General features: G+C 48.1%; 1 protein-coding gene and 1 non-coding gene across 2 annotated transcripts in view; one reads left to right on the top strand and one right to left on the bottom strand.

The window, feature by feature from the left end:
* The window catches only part of SETBP1 (SET binding protein 1), a 436393-nt gene that overhangs the window by 261919 nt on the left and 153011 nt on the right, over nt 1–21463 (bottom strand). The gene's annotated exons all lie outside the window — the stretch shown is intronic.
* Nucleotides 4246–4312, top strand: TRNAA-GGC (transfer RNA alanine (anticodon GGC)). Its single transcript has one exon. It is a non-coding gene; the product is annotated as a tRNA-Ala (tRNA).

Genomic DNA, 21463 nt, shown 5'->3' on the forward strand with positions numbered 1-21463 from the left:
AGCCGCTCTGAGACTCTTTGGAGTGGAGGACGGGATATAAATCCAATATCTTCATCTACCTCACAGGGTGTCTGTTGTGGGGGAGGAAGGGAAAGGAGATTGTGAGCCACTCTGAGACTCTTCGGACTGGAGGGCGGGATATAAATCCAATATCTTCTTCTTCTTCTTCTTTGAAGAAGTGCTTCCTTTTATCTGTTCTAAGCTTACTGCTCATTAATTTCACTGAGTGCCCACGACGCAGAGGCAGATAATAACAAATCGCCTCTGAACATCTCTTGCCTGGAAAACCCTCTGGTGTTACCCGTTAAAAGGTATACTTGTGTATGTAATGTGAATTTACTTGCAGCGCTGGAATGGCCTTGGGTCAGCCATAGCTCTGGCAGAGGTTGTCCTTGAAAGGGCAGCTAGTGTGAGAGTCTTCTCAGCCACACCTACAGAGAGCCAGTTTGGTGTAGTGGTTAAGTGTGCGGACTCTTATCTGAGGGCGTTTTCGCACTGACCTTTTACTGGCGCGACCACCCTCCTCACGCCGGCGGATCTGCAGGGATTTCGCACCAGAAGCGCCGGCGCAGCCAAAAGAGCCGGCTACTTCCGTCGCGAAACCCGCTCAAAACGTTTTCGTGCTTCTTGGCGGTTTCCGTTTGAGCGGGTTTCGGGACGGAAGTTGCCGGCTCTTTTGGCTGCGCCGGCGCTTCTGGTGCGAAATCCTTGCAGATCCGCCGGCGTGAGGAGGGTGGTCGCGCCAGTAAAAGGTCAGTGCGAAATCAGCCTGAGAGAACCGGGTTTGACCTGCTGAGATGATCTTGGGTCAGCCATAGCTTTCATAGAAGCTGTCCTTGAAAAGGCAGCTGCTGTAAAAGCACCCTCAGCCCCACCTACCTCACAGGGTGTTTGTTGTGGGGGGGGGGGGAAGGTAGAGGAGATTGTGACTGCTCTGAGATTCAGAGTATAAGGTGGGATATAAATCCAAAATCATCATCTTCTCCAAATGCTTATTCAATCCCCTCCTGAAGCTGTCGATGCTTGTAGCTGCCGCCCCCTCCTGTGGCAGTGAATTCCAAAAACCAGAAACACTCAGCGTTCAAAGTTCTTGTAAGGCTAGATGGTTTCATGTGTCATATTTTCAAACATGCACTTAAAATAACCCAAAGTGTACAATTAAACATATAGTGTTCAAAGGATACTGACAAGTTCCGTATATGGATACACTCCAAATGAGGTTTGATGACCTTCTGGTGTAGTGGTTAAGTGCATAGACTCTTATCTGGGAGAACCAAGTTTGATTCCCCACTCCTCTTCTTGCAGCTGCTGGAATGGCCTCGGGTCAGTCACAGCTCTCGCAGAGTTGTCCTTGAAAGGGCAGGTTCTGCGAGAGCTCTCTCAGCCCCACCTAATTTGCAGGATGTCTTGCGGGGGAGGAAGATAAAGGAGATTGTGGGCCGCTCTGACACTCTGGGATTCAGAGTGAATGGGATATAAATGCAATATCTTAATCTTCTACAGCAGCCAATCCCTATTTGTAATGTATTCAACTACATTTAGGCAGTTCTTGTTAGGTAGCTGATGCCGGATGCCAAAGCCTACAGTAGACAGAACATAATTCACTTATCACACTTCTCCATCCCGTCTCACAGCGAGAGCGAAATGAGTTGCTTATTCGTTGGCTAAAAGGCGGGTAGAGTACCAATGGATGGTCTAAGTCAGCAGTTCAGAATCACTGCGGTGTAGTAGCTGGAGCAGGCCTGAGGAGAACTGAGTTCAAAACCCTGCTCAGCCGTGAAGTTCAACCTTGGACCATTCACACCTACAACCCAACCGACTTCACAGGGTTGTCTAAAAGAAAGCAGGAGAGAAATAAGCCTACAACTCTCTCCACATCTTGGAGAAAGAAAAGAATAACACCGTAACCGGAGGCAGCTCCAGCCTGTGGGCGCCTGGCATTCTAAACAGGTGCCCCCCGCCACCCCCCCGAGGCGCGGCGCCGACCTGCCTCCTCCACCCCTTCCTTCCCTTTCCTGTTTGCCTCCCTCCCCCGCCGCCACTAGCCCCCTCTGGCCTACCCCCACCCCCTCCGGCCTGCCCCCGCCGCAGCTCTCTGCTCGCTCGATGCCCCTCTCCCCTCTCCTCGCAGCCCATGCCTACCCATTTTGTTAAGAGTGGCAGGGGGGAGGAAGGCAAACTAAGCGCTTGCGTGGGGCACCAGAGGGGAGGGAGAGCCCAATTTGCTGCCGCCCCACCTCCCGGCGCCCTAGGCAACAACCTAGTTTTGCCTAGTGTGCGAGCGGGCCCTGACCGGTGGAACTCTCAGTGTGACTCCGGAATATCCTGCATTTAAAGCATCCTTGATAGATGTCTGCATAAGCATTTTTCCCCCCTTACAAGGGACTCACAATTTCTCATGACACCGACTGCTTTTATAGATACTTTAAAATTGGCCTAGATGCTCTTAAAAGCTCTCCTACCCCTTTCCAAGGAGTTCCAACCTGTTGAGGAAACAGGCCTAATCACAAAATATCCCTGAGCCAAGACCCAGGTCTTCAAAAAGAGGTGTGATGTATGAACTTCATTATTATTTAAGGTCCGACTGCCTCTGCTTTGACAGTAGTTTCCCAAAGATTTCTACACCTGGCACCTGGGATTATTTCTGAGACTCAGACGAGCTGATTAGCCAAGTTTTCATTTGGGATGCTCGTGGTGCTGGTCCACAGTGTTCCACCATTTTGGTGCACCTCTGGTGAGGTGTAAATTTAGCCTCGTGGATGTTCAGGGAGAGGCTGGAAACGTGGGTGGAGATGGGTAAGATTTGGTTCAAAACTAATGTCCTAGGAAGGAGAAACTGAAGTTTGGGGCAGTGATGCTTTGTACTGTTGTATTTGGAAGGCAAAAGTGGGAGGTCTGGCCCTGCTGGGGACCTCCTGATGGCACCTGGATTTTGACCATTGTGTGAAAGAGTGTTGGACTGGAGGGGCCATTAGCCTGATCCAACATGGCTTCTCAACATGAGAGCCAGCTTCACGTAGTGGTTAAGTGTGTGGACTTTTATCTGGGAGAACGTGGTTTGATTCCCCTCTCCTCCACTTGCACCTGCTGGAACGGCCTTGGGTCAGCCATAGCTCTGGCAGAGGTTGTCCTTGAAAGGGCAGGTGCTGTGAGAGTCTTCTCAGCCCCACCTACCTCACAGAGTATCTGTTGAGGGGGAGGAAGATAAAAGGAGATTGTGAGCTGCTCTGAGACTCTAAGATTCGGAGTGGAGGGCAGGATATAAATCCAATATCATCTTCTTCTTATGTTCTTAAGAGCAGAGGTCCATGAATGGCTGTTAGCCACAAGGTATAGATGGAACATTCTCTCTAAGGCAGTGATGCTCTGTATTCTTGGTGCTTTGGGGGGGGGGGGGCACAATGGGAGGGTTTCTTTAAGCATAGCCAGCTTAAAGAGGGGATTGGATAAGCGTATGGAGCAGAGGTCCATCAGTGGCTATTAGCCACAGCATATTGTTGGAACTCTCTGTCTGGGGCAGGAATGCTCTGTATTCTTGGTGCTTGGGAGGGGCACAGTGGGAGGGCTTCTAGTGTCCTGGCCCCACTGATGGACCTCCTGATGGCACCTGGGGTTTTTGGCCACTGTGTGATACGGAGTGTTGACCTGGATGGGCCATTGGCTTAATCCAACATGGCTTCTCTTATGTTCTTAAGAGCAGAGGTCCATGAATGGCTGTTAGCCACAAGGTATAGATGGAACATTCTCTTTGAGGCAGTGATGCTCTGTATTCTTGGTGCTTCAGGAGGGGGGCACAATTGGAGGGTTTCTGGAGGTCTGGCCCCCTGGTGGACCACCTGATAGCACCTGGTTGTTAGCCACTGTGTAACACAGAGTCTTGAACTGGAGGCTTGATCCAACATGGCTTCTCTTATGCTCTTACGTCTCCCAAGATCATTTTCACGCAGTAATTCAATCATCTGTAATTGTGTCCCCACAAATCTCTCACGGCATCACAGAGGCCTTTAAGGTTAAACCCTTGGACACTTTCAAGGGCAGCCACTCAGTCCGTCTGTCACAATTTTATCCTGCTGTTCTTTGAAGGACGGTCAGGACAGCATAGATCAGGGATCCCCAACGTGGGGCCCATGGGGTGCCAGGACACCCACAGACACCTTCCCTGATGCCTACCAAGAGTTTTTAGAAAGCAAGAAGGGCCAGGTGGAACTGTGGCCCAGATTAAAATAACAATAACAGGGGAGGGACGGTGGCTCAGTGGTAGAGCATCTGCTTGGCAAGCAGAAGGTCCCAGGTTCAATCCCTGGCATCTCCAACTAAAAAGGGTCCAGGCAAATGGGTGTGAAAAACCTCAGCTTGAGACCCTGGAGAGCTGCTGCCAGTCTGAGAAGACAATACTGACTTTGATGGACCGAGGGTCTGATTCAGTATAAGGCAGCTTCATATATGTTCAATGTTTTGGTGGCAGATTTCACAACAGCTGGTTTCATTCTCCCTCTCCTCTTTTCCCAATATTTTAAAAAATAATGCTCTTGTCCCCTCCACTTGGGCTTGTGCTCTCTGTGTTTCTTCACCTCCCATGCTGGTCATCTTGTGGCTGGGGCCACCACCCTTTGTCAGAATTCTGGCCCCACTGGGGGACCTCCTGATGACACCTTGGGTTTTGCCACTGTGTGCCACAGAGCGTTGGACTTGATGGACCACTGGCCTGAATCAGTATAGCTTCTTTTTCCAAAGGTGTCCACAGGCTGACAAAGGTCAGGGGTCCCCGGCATAGGTGGTTTTCTCTTTGTTCACTTTACCTTCACGACGACTAGGTTAGGCTGGCAGAGTGAGACTGCCTCAAAGTCACCTGTTCAACTTCATGGCTAAGAGATGGGCATTCCAAGCCAAGTCTTACAACCATTACACCATATTGGCTTAGATCCTGCTGAGCGCTAGTCTCGCCTCACCATAGCCCAGCATAGAGGAAGGGCTGTGGCTCAGTGGGAGAGCATCTGCTTAGCACGCGGAAGGTCCTAGGTTCAATCCCCAGCATCTCTCGAAAAAAGGATTAGGTAAGGAGGTGATGCAGAAGATCTCCACCTGGAGAACCACTGCTGGTCTGAGTAGATGACCAGCAGTGGTCATCCTTACCTTGGTAGAGTAAGGATCTGATTCAGTGTAAGGAAGCTTTATGTGTTTGTGTGCTCTAGAGCTCCTTACCTTGGTAGAGTAAGGATCTGATTCAGTGTAAGGAAGCTTTATGTGTTTGTGTGCTCTAGAGCACACACGTCTACTACTGATAAGGAACACCAGGAGGGGATGATCAGAAAGTGAGAAGGTGCAATCCTTCTAGGAACTCTTGTCTGTCATTAAGTTTGCTAAGATTCCAAGGAACCACAGAATACAACATGGGAAGCTAGATTTATTTCACAGCTTCTGCACCTGTGTAGGTTGCCAACAACCGAAAGGGGTTTAAAATCGCACATGCTGCACCCGATGTATTAATGCTCGCCCGTAAATTAGACGGTGTTGCCTCGATCTGCCAAAATCTCTGCAGATTCTTTTCGGAGCAGGTCTCCTGGCTTCCTGCCTGCCGCGTGACCACAAAGCAACTAGCCAAGGAGCTGCAGAAAGAGCCGGAATCCAAATATACACTCCGAGGCGGGCACACCCAACGCTACCACAAAGGGCTGTGATTGACATTAATATTGATTCAGAACATCTGCGGTTCAAGCATTTTGCTGAGTGTCTATAAAAATAGGTCTCGCTCCTTCCTGGCGTTTCCATTTTCCTTGAGGAAACTCAATTCCTTCGCCATCTGAACAGACCAACTTCTTTTTTTTTTACAGCCAGACAAGGAAGAAACCATTACCCAACACATCAGGGAGCCGGGTCCTGTTTTTCTAGTTAAGCATTAACATTTAACGAGATCAGCCTGCGACTGCTCGTTAGCCTGCAATGCTCCAACTAATTAATATATCACTAGGAGAGCCGGAGAAAAGGAGGAGGAGGAAGTCCAGCGAGTCCAAAAGGCGTTTCCCAGCCCACAGAAGCAATTGTCTCACAATAATTTATTTCTTGACAGAGATAGGGGGGGACCGAAAAGCTTTTGAGCAACAATCTGGGTTAAAAAAGGTGAAATTTCAGCAGAAAGGAATGAACTGGCACCCCACCCCCCAAAAATATTATTTTGGAGAGGCAGAACAATAATCTTCTCGACAGTTGCAAAGGCAGAGTATGACACGCTAAAGGAAAACAGTCGACTACACAGATGTGTTTCGTTTCCCATCAATTTGTATGATTTTCAAAGAAGAAAGACATCATCGACACATGAACTGCCTTCATTAGATGTGTCATAAAAAAATGTGAATTCTGATAAAGCGGCAATTGGGGAAGCAATCAAGCTAAAAAGCAAAACCATGGCAACTCTTCACAAAATCCGTCTCGGGGAACCGGCAACGCGGTTGGCTGGCGAGGGGAACACACAAACATCGGCATGTACCAGCTTCCTGATGTGAATTTTAAGGGAAAGAGATTAATGCTCTTGGGCAGTGCGCAGATAGGAATGTCTCGATTTGATGACCGAGTCTACAGATGTCCACGGGACTCGGAAAAATCCCAGGGCCGTCCCTCTCCAAAATTCTTCCAATGTAACCTCCTTGGGTCGAGAAAAAAAAATCTGGACCCAAGGAGCTTACGATGTCAGATTCACCATAAGGGAGGCAAAGAAGGTTGGAAGGAAGATAGGGATAAGGGCAGCGGAGGGGAGAATTTGCAATCAGCTCAAAAATCACATGTTCTTAAGCATCTAAAGGAAGAGAGGGAAGGCAAAGGGCACAGTGCCTTGAAAAGTCATCAGAACAGAGAATTCTGGCCCATGACTGATTTGGAAGAAGGTGGAACCACACATTTGGCCTGGGAGGGTGGGGTCCAGGCATAAGGGGCAGCAAAGGAGAAGGCGTAATCGCATCTAATTTACGAAGTTCTATGACCAGGGCTAGGTTGTGTTTCAAATAAATATGAACCCTGACAATTCATACTCAGCTATCTGCATAAATTTAGAAAAATAAGCAATTGTGAATGCATTTCTTCGTTGCGTTTTTCCCCCCTCGCTATGTATTACAAATCCCCAGATTTCCATAATTCGACTGAGGGGTGACATGATAGAGGTTTACAAGATTATGCATGGGATAGAGAAAGTAGAGAAATAAGTATCCCCCCCCCCTTTTTTCACAATACAAGAACGCGTGGGCACCCAATGAAATTGCTGAGCAGATGAGTTGGAACGGATAAAAGGAAGTACTTCTTCACCCAAAGGGTGATTAACATGTGGAATTCACTGCCACAGGAGGTGGTAGCACCTAGAAGCAGACAGCTTCAAGAGGGGGCTGGATAAACATATGGAGCACAGGTCCATCAGTGGCTATTAGCCACAAAGTATAGATGGAATATGTTATCGGGGCAGTGATGCTCTGTATTCTCGGTGCTTGGGGGGCAACAGTGGGAGGGCTTCTGGAGTTCTGGCCCCACTGATGGACCTCTTGATGGCACCTGGGTTTTGGCCACTGTGTGACACAGAGTGTTGGACTGGATGGGCCATTGGCCAGATCCAACATGGCTTCACTTATGTTCTTATGTCCTGACCCCACTGATGGATCTCCTGATGGCACCTGGTTTTTTGGCCACTTTGTGACAGAGAGTGTCAGACTGGATGGGCCATTGGCCAGATCCAACATGGCTTCTCTTATGTTCTTATGTCCTGGCCCCACTGATAGACCTCTTGATGGAACCTGGTTTTTTGGCCACTGTGTGACACAGAGTGTTGGACTGGATGAGCCACTGGCCTGATCCAGCATGGCTTCTCTTATGTTCTTATGTGACTCAGAGTGTTGGACTGGATGGGCCATTGGCCTGATCCAACATGGCTTCTCTTATGTTCTTATGTGACTCAGAGTGTAGGACTGGATGGGCCATTGGCCTGATCCAACATGGCTTCTCTTATGTTCTTATGTGACACAGAGTGTTGGACTGGATGGGCCATTGGCCTGATCCAACATGGCTTCTCTTATGTTCTTATGTGACACAGAGTGTTGGACTGGATGGGCCATTGGCCTGATCCAACATGGCTTCTCTTATGTTCTTATGTGACACAGAGTGTTGGACTGGATCTGCCATTGGCCTGATCCAACATGGCTTTTCTTATATTCTTAACTTTTACAAATCATGGCAGCAATACGCTAGTCAGCGTAGGGCATCCTTCTTCAGACCTTTTGGTAACACTCTTCCACCGCTGTTCTGGCTTCTAAGATCTCAGTGGGCCCATACATTTCCAAGCATATCTTCCTAGCTATGAAACCCGGAAACTTCCTTTAACAAAAGGAAAGTTAAACTTCTCAAGAACCTTGTTTTTGCACCCTGTAATGTATTCCGTGCCTTGTCTGTGCTCACTTCAACGCCTGCTCAAAGCCCTTATGAGATACTCTTGCGATCTAGAGGTAGCGAGAGCCTAATTCTAAAGCAAACCTGAAGACTCGCAAACCACGGCTTGTTTTATAGCAGGAACTCCTTTGCAAATTAGGCCACACACCCAATTTAGCCAATCCTCCAAGAGTTTACAGGGCTCTTCGTACAGGGCCTACTGTAAGCTCTTGGAGAATGGGCTATATCATTGGGGGGGGGGGTGTAACCTAATATGCAAAGGAGTTCCTGCTACAAAAAAAGCCCTGGTCAGTCTTAAAATTCTGGACGCCGACTTTGTTCTGCTACTTCAGACTAACAGGTCCCCCCTCAACCGAAGAAACAGTAATATTTGCAAGAGCCAGTTTGGTGTAGTGGTTAAGTGTGCGGACTCTTATCTGGGAGAACCGGGTTTGATTCCCCACTCCTCCACTTGCACCTGCTAGAATGGCCTTGGGTCAGCCATAGCTCTGGTCGATGTTGTCCTTCAAGAGGCAGCTGCTGTGAGAGCCCTCTCAGCCCCACCCACCTCACAGGGTGTCTGTTGTGGGGGAGGAAGGGAAAGGAGATTGTGAGCCGCTCTGAGACTCTTCAGAGTGGAAGGCAAGATATAAATCCAATATCTTCATCTACCGCACAGGGTGTCTGTTGTGGGGGAGGAAGGGAAAGGAGATTGTGAGCCGCTCTGAGACTCTTTGGAGTGGAGGGCGGGATATAAATCCAATATCATCATCATCATCTTCTTCTTCTTCTTCTTTTTCTTCTTCTTCTATTAATAATAATATCAACGCTTCTTTGTGAGGGCACAAATGACACAGAAAGGTTTTTAGTCGCAGAGCAGTTAAATGAGCTTTTGGTTCGCATAACGTCTGTCCCTTCATCCCAACCGATAATGGAGGTTAACAGAAACAGATCTTGAGTTCCAGATAAGCCCGCAGAAGACAACGTTTGCCCCGAAAGGAATTAAATATCCGAAGTTTCCCATACTTGACTAAACAAACAAAACCTTACAATGGATGACTACAGTGGGAGGTGGTGAATCAGCAGGTCTGACAGGTTCCGTCTGTCCATCCGTCGCACGCACGCCCCAACAAACCTCACCTTGTTCACAACCCAGGACTAACAAAGGAATGTGAAACATTAGTGCACCAGCTGCACACAGGGCTAAGCTGAGAGAAAGGTCAGGGAAAGGTATGTGTCCGACATTCGCTTTGAAATGCCCTAAAAGAAGTTCATTCCGTTTTTCTTGCACAGAACAAAGCAAACCACCTCCCACTTTCTCACACTGGCCTCTCAGAGGGTTTCTAACCAACGTGGAGTGTTTGGGATTTCCGCCCCCCCCCCCAAGTGGTGCCCACGAAGTACATTGTCAAAACATGCTGGGCATCATTACATCTCTCTTCCTTAAACTCAAACCACGACTCATTTCTCACTATTTAGTTTCCTCTTGCTGAATATATTTCTCACAATCCAGTTTGGAGAGCCAGTTTGGTGTAGTGGTTAAGTGCGCGGACTCTTATCTGGGAGAACCGGGTTTGATTCCCCACTCCTCCATTTGCGGCTGCTAGCATGGCCTTGGATCAGCCATAGCTCTGCAGAGGTTGTCCTTGAAAGGGCAGCTGCTGTGAGAGCCCTCTCCAGCCCCACCCACCTCACAGGGTGTCTGTTGTGGGGGAGGAAGGGAAAGGAGATTGTGAGCCGCTCTGAGACTCTTTGGAGTGGAGGGCGGATATAAATCCAATATCTTCATCTACCTCACAGGGTGTCTGTTGTGGGGGAGGAAGGGAAAGGAGATTGTGAGCCGCTCTGAGACTCTTCGGAGTGGAGGGTGGGATATAAATCCAATATCTTCATCTACCTCACAGGGTGTCTTTTGTGGGGGAGGAAGGGGAAAGGAGATTGTGAGCCGCTCTGAGACTCTTCGGACTCGGATAAATCCAATATCTTCTTCTTCTTCTTTATTAACTTTCCTTCTTCCATAGATATTCTAATCTTATGATCATCGTCTTTTCTTTGCCCTCCTCCCCCTCATTCCTCCTTATTACTATTGTTACTTTTGTTTTTGTTATCATTATTCTAATTATTGGCAGTTTTTTATTATTGTTATTATTAAAAAGTCCCATGGTGTAGAGTGTTAAAGCTGCAGTCCTACGTTCTGCTCACAACCTGAGTTCGATCCCCGGTGGAAGCTGGGTTTTCAGGTAGCCGGCTCGAGGTTGACTCAGCCTTCCATCCTTCCAAGTTGGTCAAATGAGTCCCCAGCTTGCTGGGGGGAAAGTGTAGATGACTGGGGAAGGCAATGGCAAATCACCCCATAAAAAGTCTGCCGTGAAAACATTGTGAAAGCAACGTCACCCCAGAGTCGGAAACGACTGGTGCTTGCACAGGGGACCTTTCCTTTCCTATTGTTATTATTATTACCTTTAACATAAAAATCATCATCGCTTTTATTTATTTTGGTTGTTATTCAGTTGGTCAGTCATAATTTCGTTATGTTTTTTGTTGTTGTTCAGTCGCACAGTCGAGTCCGACTCTTTGCGACCCTATGGACCAAGTCACGCCAGGCCCTCCTGTCTTCCACCATCCTCCGAAGTCTGCTCAAATTCGTGTTTGTTACATCAGCAACGCTGTCCAGTATTAATTCAAATTCTGACCTCCTGAGGCACTGTTTTAGTTCCCATATGTACATTTTGTTTGTCATTAGCTATGTAAGTGACTGTAAATCTCCGTTCACTATACACACACCCCCGTAGCTATATTAGTGACAGTAAATCTCCATTCACTATATATATATATATACACACACACACACACACACACATACATACACACACCACCCCTGTAGCTATATAAGTGACTGTAAATCTTCGTTCACTATATACACACAAACACACACCCCTATAACTATATAAGTAACTGTAAATCTCCGTTCACTATATATATATATATATATATATATATATATACACACACACACACACACACCCCTGTAGCTATATAAGTGACTGTAAATCTCGTAAACTATATATAACACAGACACACACCCACACCCCTGTAGCTATATAAGTGACTGTAAATCTCCGTTCACTATACACACACACACACACACCCCTGAAACTATTTAAGTAACTGAAATCTCTGTTCACTATATACACACACAAACACCTGTAGCTATATAAGTGACCTTTAAATCTCCGTTCACTATATATATACACAGACACACACCCACACCCCTGTATGTATATAAGTGACTGTAAATCTTCGTTCACTATATACACACACACCTGTAGCTATATAAAGTGACTGTAAATCTCCGTTCACTATACACACACACAACTGTAGCTATATAAGTGACTATAAATCTCCGTTCACTATATATATATATACACACACACACACAGACCCCTGAAGCTATATAAGTAACTGTAAATCTCTGTTCACTATATATATATATATACACACACACACACCCGTAGCTATATAAGTGACTTTAAATCTCCGTTCACTATATATATTCACAGACACACACCCACACCCTGAAGCTATATAAGTAAGTATAAATCTCCGTTCACTATACACACACACACACACACACCCCTGTGATATAGCCTTCTTGTGGACTGGTAACTGGTCAAAGAACTGGTTTCAAAGTGTCCTTCTGAGGAACATCTTGAGGGGGTTCAGAAGGCCTTCTTGGGTCGCACAATGAAAAATTCGACAGCTACAGTCAACGCACCCAGAAGACAACTTCCTCCTCTCTGTTGACCTTTGGTTGAGAAGCGCAACTGCACAAATGGAAGGATGTGTTCTCAATCATCCTGATTATGTTTCGAGAGGTCTGCTCCAACTAAAATCCATCCAGGAATGTTGGTTTCCAGTAGGGTTGCCACTTTGGGTTGGGAAACTCCTGGAGACTGGAGTGGAGCCTGGGGAGGGCGGAATTTGGGGAGGAGCGGGAACGGAGCGGGGTATAACGCCATATATTCTGCCCTCCAAAGCCGCCACCTGAAAATCAGTTCTGATTCCAGAAGATCTCCAGACCCTACCTGAAGGCTGGAAACTCTAGTTTCTAGGGGGGGGGGGGGGGAGAAGCTTATCTAAACTAGTCTGAGGAGAAGAAGATGATGACTGAAGATTTATAACCCCGCCCTTCTCTCTGAATCAGAGACTTTGAGAGGCGTACAATCTCCTTTATCTTTTCCCCCCCCACAACAGGACACCCTGTGAGACAGGTGAGGCTGAGAGAACTCTCACAGCAGCTGCCCTTTCAAGGACAACTCTTGCAAGAGCTATGGCTGACCCAAGGCCATTCCAGCAGCTGCAAGTGGAGGAGCAGGGAATCAAACCCGGTTCTCCCAGATAAGAGCGCTATGGCTGACCCCAGGCCATTCCAGCAGCTGCAAGTGGAGGAGCGGGGAATCAAACCCGGTTCTCCCAGATAAGAGAGCTATGGCTGACCCAAGGGCCATTCCAGCAGCTGCAAGTGGAGGAGCGGGGAATCAAACCCGGTTCTCCCAGATAAGAGAGCTGTGGCTGACCCAAGGGCATTCCAGCAGCTGCAAGTGGAGGAGCGGGGAATCAAACCCGGTTCTCCCAGATAAGAGAGCTATGGCTGACCCAAGGCAATTCCAGCAGCTGCAAGTGGAGGAGTGGGGGACTCAAACCCGGTTCTCCCAGATAAGAGAGCTATGGCTGACCCAAGGCCATTCCAGCAGCTTCAAGCGGAGGAACAGGGAATCAACTTGGTTCTCCCAGATAAGAGTCCGCACACTTAACGCCACTACACCAAACTGACTCTCTACTGCTCTGGAAATATAAAGAAGCCTCTGGGAAAAGGGAAGTGTTTATGAATCCCTCCTCCATGCCTTTGGAAGCAGTGATGTGGATTTTCCAAAAACATAAATGGAAATATTTTTTCCAGAACATTTTCTAGAATTTATTTCCCCAATGCCCTAACTACAGCGTCATTTGAACTTGTGCATTTCAACATATACAGCAATTGGACTTTTAAACAGCACCACGAGTCCACTTTAATACCCCCAACAGCGACAAAACATTAAAACTGAAATATCTGAATATGGGGGGGGGGGGGGGGGGAATCAAGTTCGGTTTTATGGTTCCACACAAACGGAAAGCTGAACACGGAAATGATCATTGGAACTCTCTGTCTGGGGCAGCTTATCGTTGGAACTCTCTGTCTGGGGCAGCGATGTTCTGTATCCTTGGTGCTTGGGGAGGCACAGTGGGAGGGCTTCTAGCCCCACTGGTGGACCACTTGATGGCACTTGGGTTTTTTGGCCTTTGTGTGACACAGAGTGTTGGACTGGATGGGTCATTGGCCTGATCCAACATGGCTTCTCTTATGTCTTTTGAAGACAAATTCTGGAGCTCTGGAGGGCTTTTTTGGGTTTTTTTTAAAAAAAAATAAAGTAGAACGGGGTGGCCAACAGTAGCTCTCCAGATGTTTTTTGCCTACATCTCCCATCAGCCCCAGCCATTGGCCATGCTGGAAGGGACTGATGGGAGTTGTAGGCAAAAAAAAACATCTGGAAAGCGACCATTGACCAGTCCTGAAGTAGAGGCACCAAATTTTCAGCATAGCTTCTGGTGCCTCTCCTCAAAACACCCTTCAAGTGTCAAAAAGATCGGACCCGTGGGTTTAATTCTATGAGTCCCAAAAGAAGGTGACCCTATCCTTCATTATTTCCAAATGGTGTGCGGACATTTTTCAAAGGTGTGCGGCCCCTTTAAATGTGACAGCTAGAACTCCCTTTGGAAATCAGTCATGCTTGTCACACCCTCGCTCCATCCCCAAAGTTCCCAGGTATTTCTTGAGTTGGACCTGGCAAACCTTATAAGAGAACATACGAGAAGCCCTGTTGGATCAGGCCAATGGCCCATCCAGTCCAACACTCTGTGTCACATAAGAACATAAGAGAAGCCCTGTTGGATCAGGCCAATGGCCCATCCAGTCCAACACTCTGTGTCACATAAGAACATAAAAGAAGCCCTGTTGGATCAGGCCAATGGCCCATCCAGTCCAACACTCTGTGTCACATAAGAACATAAGAGAAGCCATGTTGGATCAGGCCAATGGCCCATCCAATCCAACACTCTGTGTCACATAAGAACATAAGAGAAGCTCTGTTGGATCAGGCCAATGGCCCATCCAGTCCAACACTCTGTGTCACATAAGAACATAAGAGAAGCTCTGTTGGATCAGGCCAATGGCCCATCCAGTCCAACACTCTGTGTCACATAAGAACATAAGAGAAGCCCTGTTGGATCAGGCCAATGGCCCATCCAGTCCAACACTCTGTGTCACATAAGAACATACAAGAAGCCATGTTAGATCAGGCCAATGGCCCATCCAGTCCAACATTCTGTGTCACATAAGAGAAGCCCTGTTGGATCAGGCCAATGGCCCATTCAGTCCAACACTCTGTGTCACATAAGAACATAAGAGAAGCCATGTTGGATCAGGCCAATGGCCCATTCAGTCCAACACTCTGTGTCACATAAGAACATAAGAGAAGCCATGTTGGATCAGGCCAATGGCCCATTCAGTCCAACACTCTGTGTCACACAGTGGCCAAAAAACCAGGTGCCATCAGAAGGTCCATCAGTGGGGATCTATCTCACCTATATCCTGCCCTTCTACCAAAAAGAAAAAGAAAAGTTACACTCCGTGTTTTGGAAACTTTTGGACTATAATAAGGCGTTTATAACAGCAGAAGGAACTCCTTTCTGGCTCCCACAATGGAACGGGCCTGTCTTCGTTGTGCTCTTGAAGCTATCTGTTCATAGGTGAGCTCCATCCCCAAAGAGAAGAATCTGAATTGCACTCAAGAGCATTTTCCCCCCAGCTCCTTGCCCAGTGCTGTGTGCTACTGTGATCAAACTGACAGCGCTTTGAAGCCCGTAAACCGACTCCTAGGTAACTGCTCCCCGCTTCCCCCTTCCCTCCCAATCCCCTCCAGCATCTTTTCATTTGATGTTCTCTCTCCCCCGGCTAATCAGAGAAAGGATCGGAAACTTGAAGCTATTGACAGCGGCGGCAGGACAGTCTCGGCGTGACAGCTGAAGGAGCCGCTCGCATTTCACTGACGTACTCAATTGCTCCGGTAAATCGAGTGAAAGTCAATACACTCCAGTTCCTCTTCAGAGCCTTTCAGGTGGGCAGCCATGTTGGTATGAAGCCGCGGAACAGAGTTTGAGCCCAGCGTCCCCTTTTAAGACCAGCAAAGTTAAATTCTGGGTATAAGCTTTCATGTGTATGCGCACGTCTTCAGATACGGCGAAGTGCAAAGTCTTACACCTGGGCCACAAAAACGTGAAGCGCAAATGCTGGATGAGGGATGCACCTTTGGAAAGTATAGAATCATAGAGGCACAGAGTTGGAAGGATCTCCAGGGTCATCTAGTCCAACCCCCTACACAGTGCAGGAAACTCACAAATACCTCCCCGTAAATTCACAGGATCCTCATTGCTGTCAGATGGCCATCTAGCCTCTCTTTAAAAACCTCCAAGGAAGGAGTGCCCACCATCTCCTGAGGAAGCCTGTTCCACTGAGGAACCGCTCCAACGGTTCCAGTGTGCACGAAAGAGATCTTGGGGTACGAATGGACTGTAAACTAAATATGAGCAGTCAGTGTAATGCTGTGGCAAAAAAGGCAAATTGAATCCTGAATCCCGGTTGAAAGGGCTATCGCATCAAAATCACAGGAGGTCATATCTCCGCTGTTCACTGCAATGGTCAAGCCACACCTGATACCGCGTGCAGTTCCGGAGGCCTCACTTCAAAAAAGATGTGGACAAAATCGAGCGGGTGCAGAAGAGAGCGACGAAGATGGATCGAGGGCCTGGAGGAAGAACCCTCTGAGGAAAGGCTGAGGGCCTTGGGAATGTTCAGTCTGGAGAAGAGGAGATTGAGGAGGAACAGGCTGGCTCTCTTTCAATATCTGAAAGGCTGTCATTTAGAGGAGGGCAAGGAGCTGTTCTGTTTGGCAGCCGAGGATAGGACCCGAAGCAATGGGCTCAAATTACAAGCAGAAAGGTACCAGCTGGATATTGGGGAATTACAGTCAGAGCAGTTCAGAGGTGGAACCAGCTACCTAGGAAGGTGACGAGCTCCGCTTCACTGGCAGTCTTCAAAATGTGGCTGGATGATTCTTTGTTGGAGATGCTTCAGGCTGATCCTGTATGGAGCAGGGGGTTGGACTAGATGGTCTGTAGGGCCCCTTCCAACTCTATGATTCTAAGTGGAAGTTACCAGTCCATACATATAAGTAGAGGGAAAGGAAAGGAAAGGTCCCCGGTGCAAGCACCAGTCTGGGGTGATGACGCATCACGACGTTCTCACGACAGACTTTTTTTACGGGATGGTTTGCCATTGCCTTCCCCAGTCATCTACGCTTTCCCCCCAGCAAGCTGGGGACTCATTTTAGTGACCTCGGAAGGATGGAAGGCTGAGTCAACTTGGCCGGCTACCTGAATCCAGCTTCCACTGGGATAGAACTCAGATCGTGAGCAGAGAGCTCGGACCACAGTACTGCACTTTACCACTCTGCGCCACGCGGCTCCTAAAGGTAGAGGAAAGAAAGGAAAGGTCCCCTGTGCAAGCACCAGTCATTTTCGACTCTGGGGTGATGTCACATCACAACGTTTTCAAGGCAGACTTTTTTTACGGGGTGGTTTGCCATTGCCTTCCCCAGTCACTTATACATCCCCCCCAGCAAGCTGGGGACTCCTTTTACCGACCTCGGAAGGATGGAAGGCTGAGTCAACCATGAGCCGGCTACCTAAACCCAGCTTCCGCCGGGGATCGAACTCAGATCATGAGCAGAGAGTTCAGACCGCAGTACTGCAGCTTTACCACTCTGCGCCACGGGGCTCCTTTGTAGAGAGTGAGCAGTAAATTAGCATACAGCATAATGAAGACGATTAACAGATTCAAGGACCGAAAAGGAACAACAAGCTTAGTTTATATGTTTACCGTTTGTTTGGGTTTAATTCCAGGGGAGAAAACGGCTTAAATAAAACTCTGTAGGTCTTAAAGGTACCATTAGACCCAAACTTAAAGGTACCATTAGACCCAAAAGGTACCATTAGACCCAGCTCATGTGTGTGTTGTGCATATTTACAAATGCTTTTGTGCAAATGGCTCCATTCACTCTTTTACCCTCTGTAACATCCAAAGATGTCTGGATCTATGGGAGCAACTATTCAAAAGAATCTACCAAATAGGGGGAGACAAAAGAAATGGTGTTATCAGTAAAATGTACCTCTAAATAGTCAGGGATCTGGAAAACTAATTCTACAACAAAAGACCAAATGATCTACATTTATGAAGAAGAAGAAGAAGATATTGGATTGATATCCTGCCCTCCACTCCGAAGAGTCTCAGAGCGGCTCACAATCTCCTTTACCTTCCTCCCCCACAACAGACACCCTGTGAGGTGGGTGGGGCTGGAGAGGGCTCTCACAGCAGCTGCCCTTTCAAGGACAACCTCTGCCAGAGCTATGGCTGACCCAAGGCCATTCCAGCAGGTGCAAGTGGAGGAGTGGGGAATCAAACCCAGTTCTCCCAGATAAGAGCCCACACACTTAACCACTACACCAAACCGGCTCTCCAAAACAGAAAGGGGGGACATGATTACCTTTCCTGAACTGAAGGTTTTTGGCAAAATAAATGTACTTTGTTCCCAATTGAAAAAGAAGAAGAATTGCAGATTTATACCCCACCCTTCTCTCTGAATCAGAGACTCAGAGCAGCTTACAATCTCCCATAACTTCTCCCCTCACAACAGACACCCTGTAAGGTGTGTGGGGCTGAGGGAGCTCTCACAGCAGCTGCCCTTTCAAGGACAACCTCTACCGGAGCTATGGCTGACCCAAGGCCATTCCAGCAGCCGCAAGTGGAGGAGTGGGGAATTAAACCCGGTTCTCCCAGATAAGAGTCCGCACACTTAACCGCTACACCAAACCGGCTCTCAATGCCAAGTTCTATTGGCCCCCTCCCCTTCTCTCTCTTGTTGCTTTTCACACTTTATACACTTTTGTCTACATCTTCTGAATCTTTGCCCGCAGTGTTTCATATCCCATCCCCAGTTAATATTTTATGATCCGCTGAGAGAAATTCCTCCTGAGACTATTTCTCTTTCACACTCCCTCGTCTGGGTCTCTCTTTTTCTCTCTGTAATGCCAAAGTTAGCTGCTAAGAAACTATTAATAGAGAGAGCGCTGAAGAGCCATAATGAAGAGAGAGAGAGAGAAATACATTTTGCCAATGTTTGAAACGACTTCGCAACCACCGTAACAAACTCTGCCTTTAGCGTGCACCCCATTGAAGCTACCTACCGTTGACACTCCAATGAAAATACTAAAATAGTAACGACGTTAACGTAACGGAATTGTGCGTGCAACGGCAGGCGTCGAAAGGATCTTGCCTTATGCACAGGGGTGGAATTCTAGCAGGAACGCCTTTGCATATTAGGCCACACCCCCCGGATGTAGCCAATCCTCCAAGAGCTTACAAAAAAGAACCTTGGAAGCTCTTGGAGGATTGGCTACATCAGGGGTGTGTGGCCTAACATGCAAAGGAGCTCCTGCTAGAATTCTATCCCTGGACCCTGTACTAAGAGCCCTGTAAGCTCTTGGAGGATTGGCTACATCAGGGGTGTGTGGCCTAACATGCAAAGGAGCTCCTGCTAGAATTCTATCCCTGGACCCTGTACTAAGAGCCCTGTAAGCTCCTGGAGGATTGGCTACATCAGGGGTGTGTGGCCTAACATGCAAAGGAGCTCCTGCTAGAATTCCGCCACTGCTTATGCATATTCACCACTATGTGGACACAGAGCACAAACATACTAACCCCAAACCTGAGTGTCCCCAATCATGGGGACTGCAACTGTGTGTCTCTATATCCACACTGAGTGTCTAATAGCTCTTTATTGCTCTCCTTCAAGAAGGCCCCAAGTCCTGGCAACCAGGCATGCTCAGCGAAACCCCATCCCATTGAAGCTGAGAATCTGAGCCATGTGGGGGCCTCAATTCAGATTGGGAAGTGCGAGTGGGCCCCAAGGAGCCATTAGTTGCCCTCCTGCTAAAGTCTACATTCACAGGCAACATCGAGGATAGGCCTCGGCCTCTATGCCCTGTTGTTGGACCTCCAAAGGAGCTCGTTGGCCAGTGTGTGAGGCAGGATTCTGGACTAAATGGACCACTGGTCTGATCCAGCAGGGCTCTTCCAAGGTTCTTATGAAGGCCCCGGCCTCTGTGCCCTGTTGTTGGCCCTCCGGAGGAGCTGGTTGGCCAGTGTGTGAGGCAGGATTCTGGACTAAATGGACCACTGGTCTGATCCAGCAGGGCTCTTCCAAGGTTCTTATGAAGGCCCCGGCCTCTGTGCCCTGTTGTCGGCCCTCCAGAGGAGCTGGTTGGCCAATGTGTGAGGCAGGATTCTGGACTAAATGGACCACTGATCCAGCTAGGGCTCTTCTGGTGTTTTTATGAAGCTCACGGCCTCTGTGCCCTGTTGTTGGCCATCCAGAGGAACTGGCAAACCTAGGCAGTATAATAAAAAGTATAGACATCACCCTGCCAACAAAAGTCCGTATAGTCAAAGCGATGGTATTCCCTGTAGTCATGTATGGCTGTGAGAGTTGAACCATAAGGAAGGCCGAACACAGAAGAATAGATGCTTTCGAGTTGTGGTACTGGAGAAGAATCTTGAGTCCCTTGGACTGCAAGAAGATCCAATCAGTCAGTCCTAAGGGAAATCAACCCAGACTGTTCCCTGGAAGGTCAGATGCTGAAGCTGAAACTCAAATACTTTGGCCACCAAATGAGAAGGGAGCACTCACTGGAGAAGATCCCGATGCTGGGAAAGACAGAAGGCAAAAGAAGAAGAGTACTTGTGAATGGTTCCTCATCCTCTTGGAGAGGAGTGACAAGTGGAGTGCCTCAAGGATCTGTCCTTGGACCTGTTTTGTTCAACATCTTTATCAATGATTTGGGTGAAGGAATAGAAGGAATGCTTATTAAATTTGCAGATGATACTAAACTGGGAGGGGTTGCAACGTAGAAGAAGATGGAAACAGGATACAGAATGGCACTGACAGGCTGGAACACTGGGCTAAAATCAATAAAATGAATTTTAACAGGGATAAATGGGAAGGAAGGAAGGAAGGAAGGAAGGAAGGAAGGAAGGAAGGAAGGAAGGAAGGAAGGAAGGAAGGAAGGAAGGAAGGAAGGAAGGAAGGAAGGAAGGAAGGAAGGAAGGAAGGAAGGAAGGAGGGAGGGAGGGAGGGAGGGAGGGAGGGAGGGAGGGAGGGAGGGAGGGAGGAAGGAAGGAAGGAAGGAAGGAAGGAAGGAAGGAAGGAAGGAAGGAAGGAAGAAGGAAGGAAGGAAGGAAGGAAGGGAGGGAGGGAGGGAGGGGAGGGAGGGAGGGAGGGAGGACGGAAGGGGAGGTAGGAAAACAGATGATGGAAGAGGAGGTAGGGGAGGCGGAAAGCAAGCAACTTTAACTATAAATGCATTCTCCAATCTGTTGGCTGGCTTGGCGAAGTGATTTGAAGAGAAAAATTGCCTTCTCCTAGCCAGCTGACAGGGCGGTGGGGGTTTCAAGAGCCACACAATATGTGTGAAAGAGCCACACGGGGCTCCCGAGCCGCAGTTTGTCCCACCCTGAGCTGGAGCTTCACCTTCCGGAGGCTGCAGCAACTGTGTAACCGGAGCAGCTCCACAGCATTCCCTAATAGCTATTGCTTCTTAATACGGCTAGCACTTACGCCCGGGGATGCGCTTACTGTCGCAGGGGTCACGGCTAATAATGATTAATCTGATCCTGGCCAGAAGAAACGCCATCCAACAGTCGCTAAATAATTGCTCTGCAGCCGGGATACCATTTCCAGAGAGGCAAGGGTAGGAGGGGGCCACATCTATCATATTGAAACAGAAACAAAACACACGGGAAACAAGGGAGAAGTGGCGCTTAGAGGAATTCCGGAACAAGAGCCAGCAGAAA

Source organism: Heteronotia binoei, chromosome 4, assembly GCF_032191835.1.
Source record: "Heteronotia binoei isolate CCM8104 ecotype False Entrance Well chromosome 4, APGP_CSIRO_Hbin_v1, whole genome shotgun sequence".
NCBI lineage: Eukaryota > Metazoa > Chordata > Lepidosauria > Squamata > Gekkonidae > Heteronotia > Heteronotia binoei.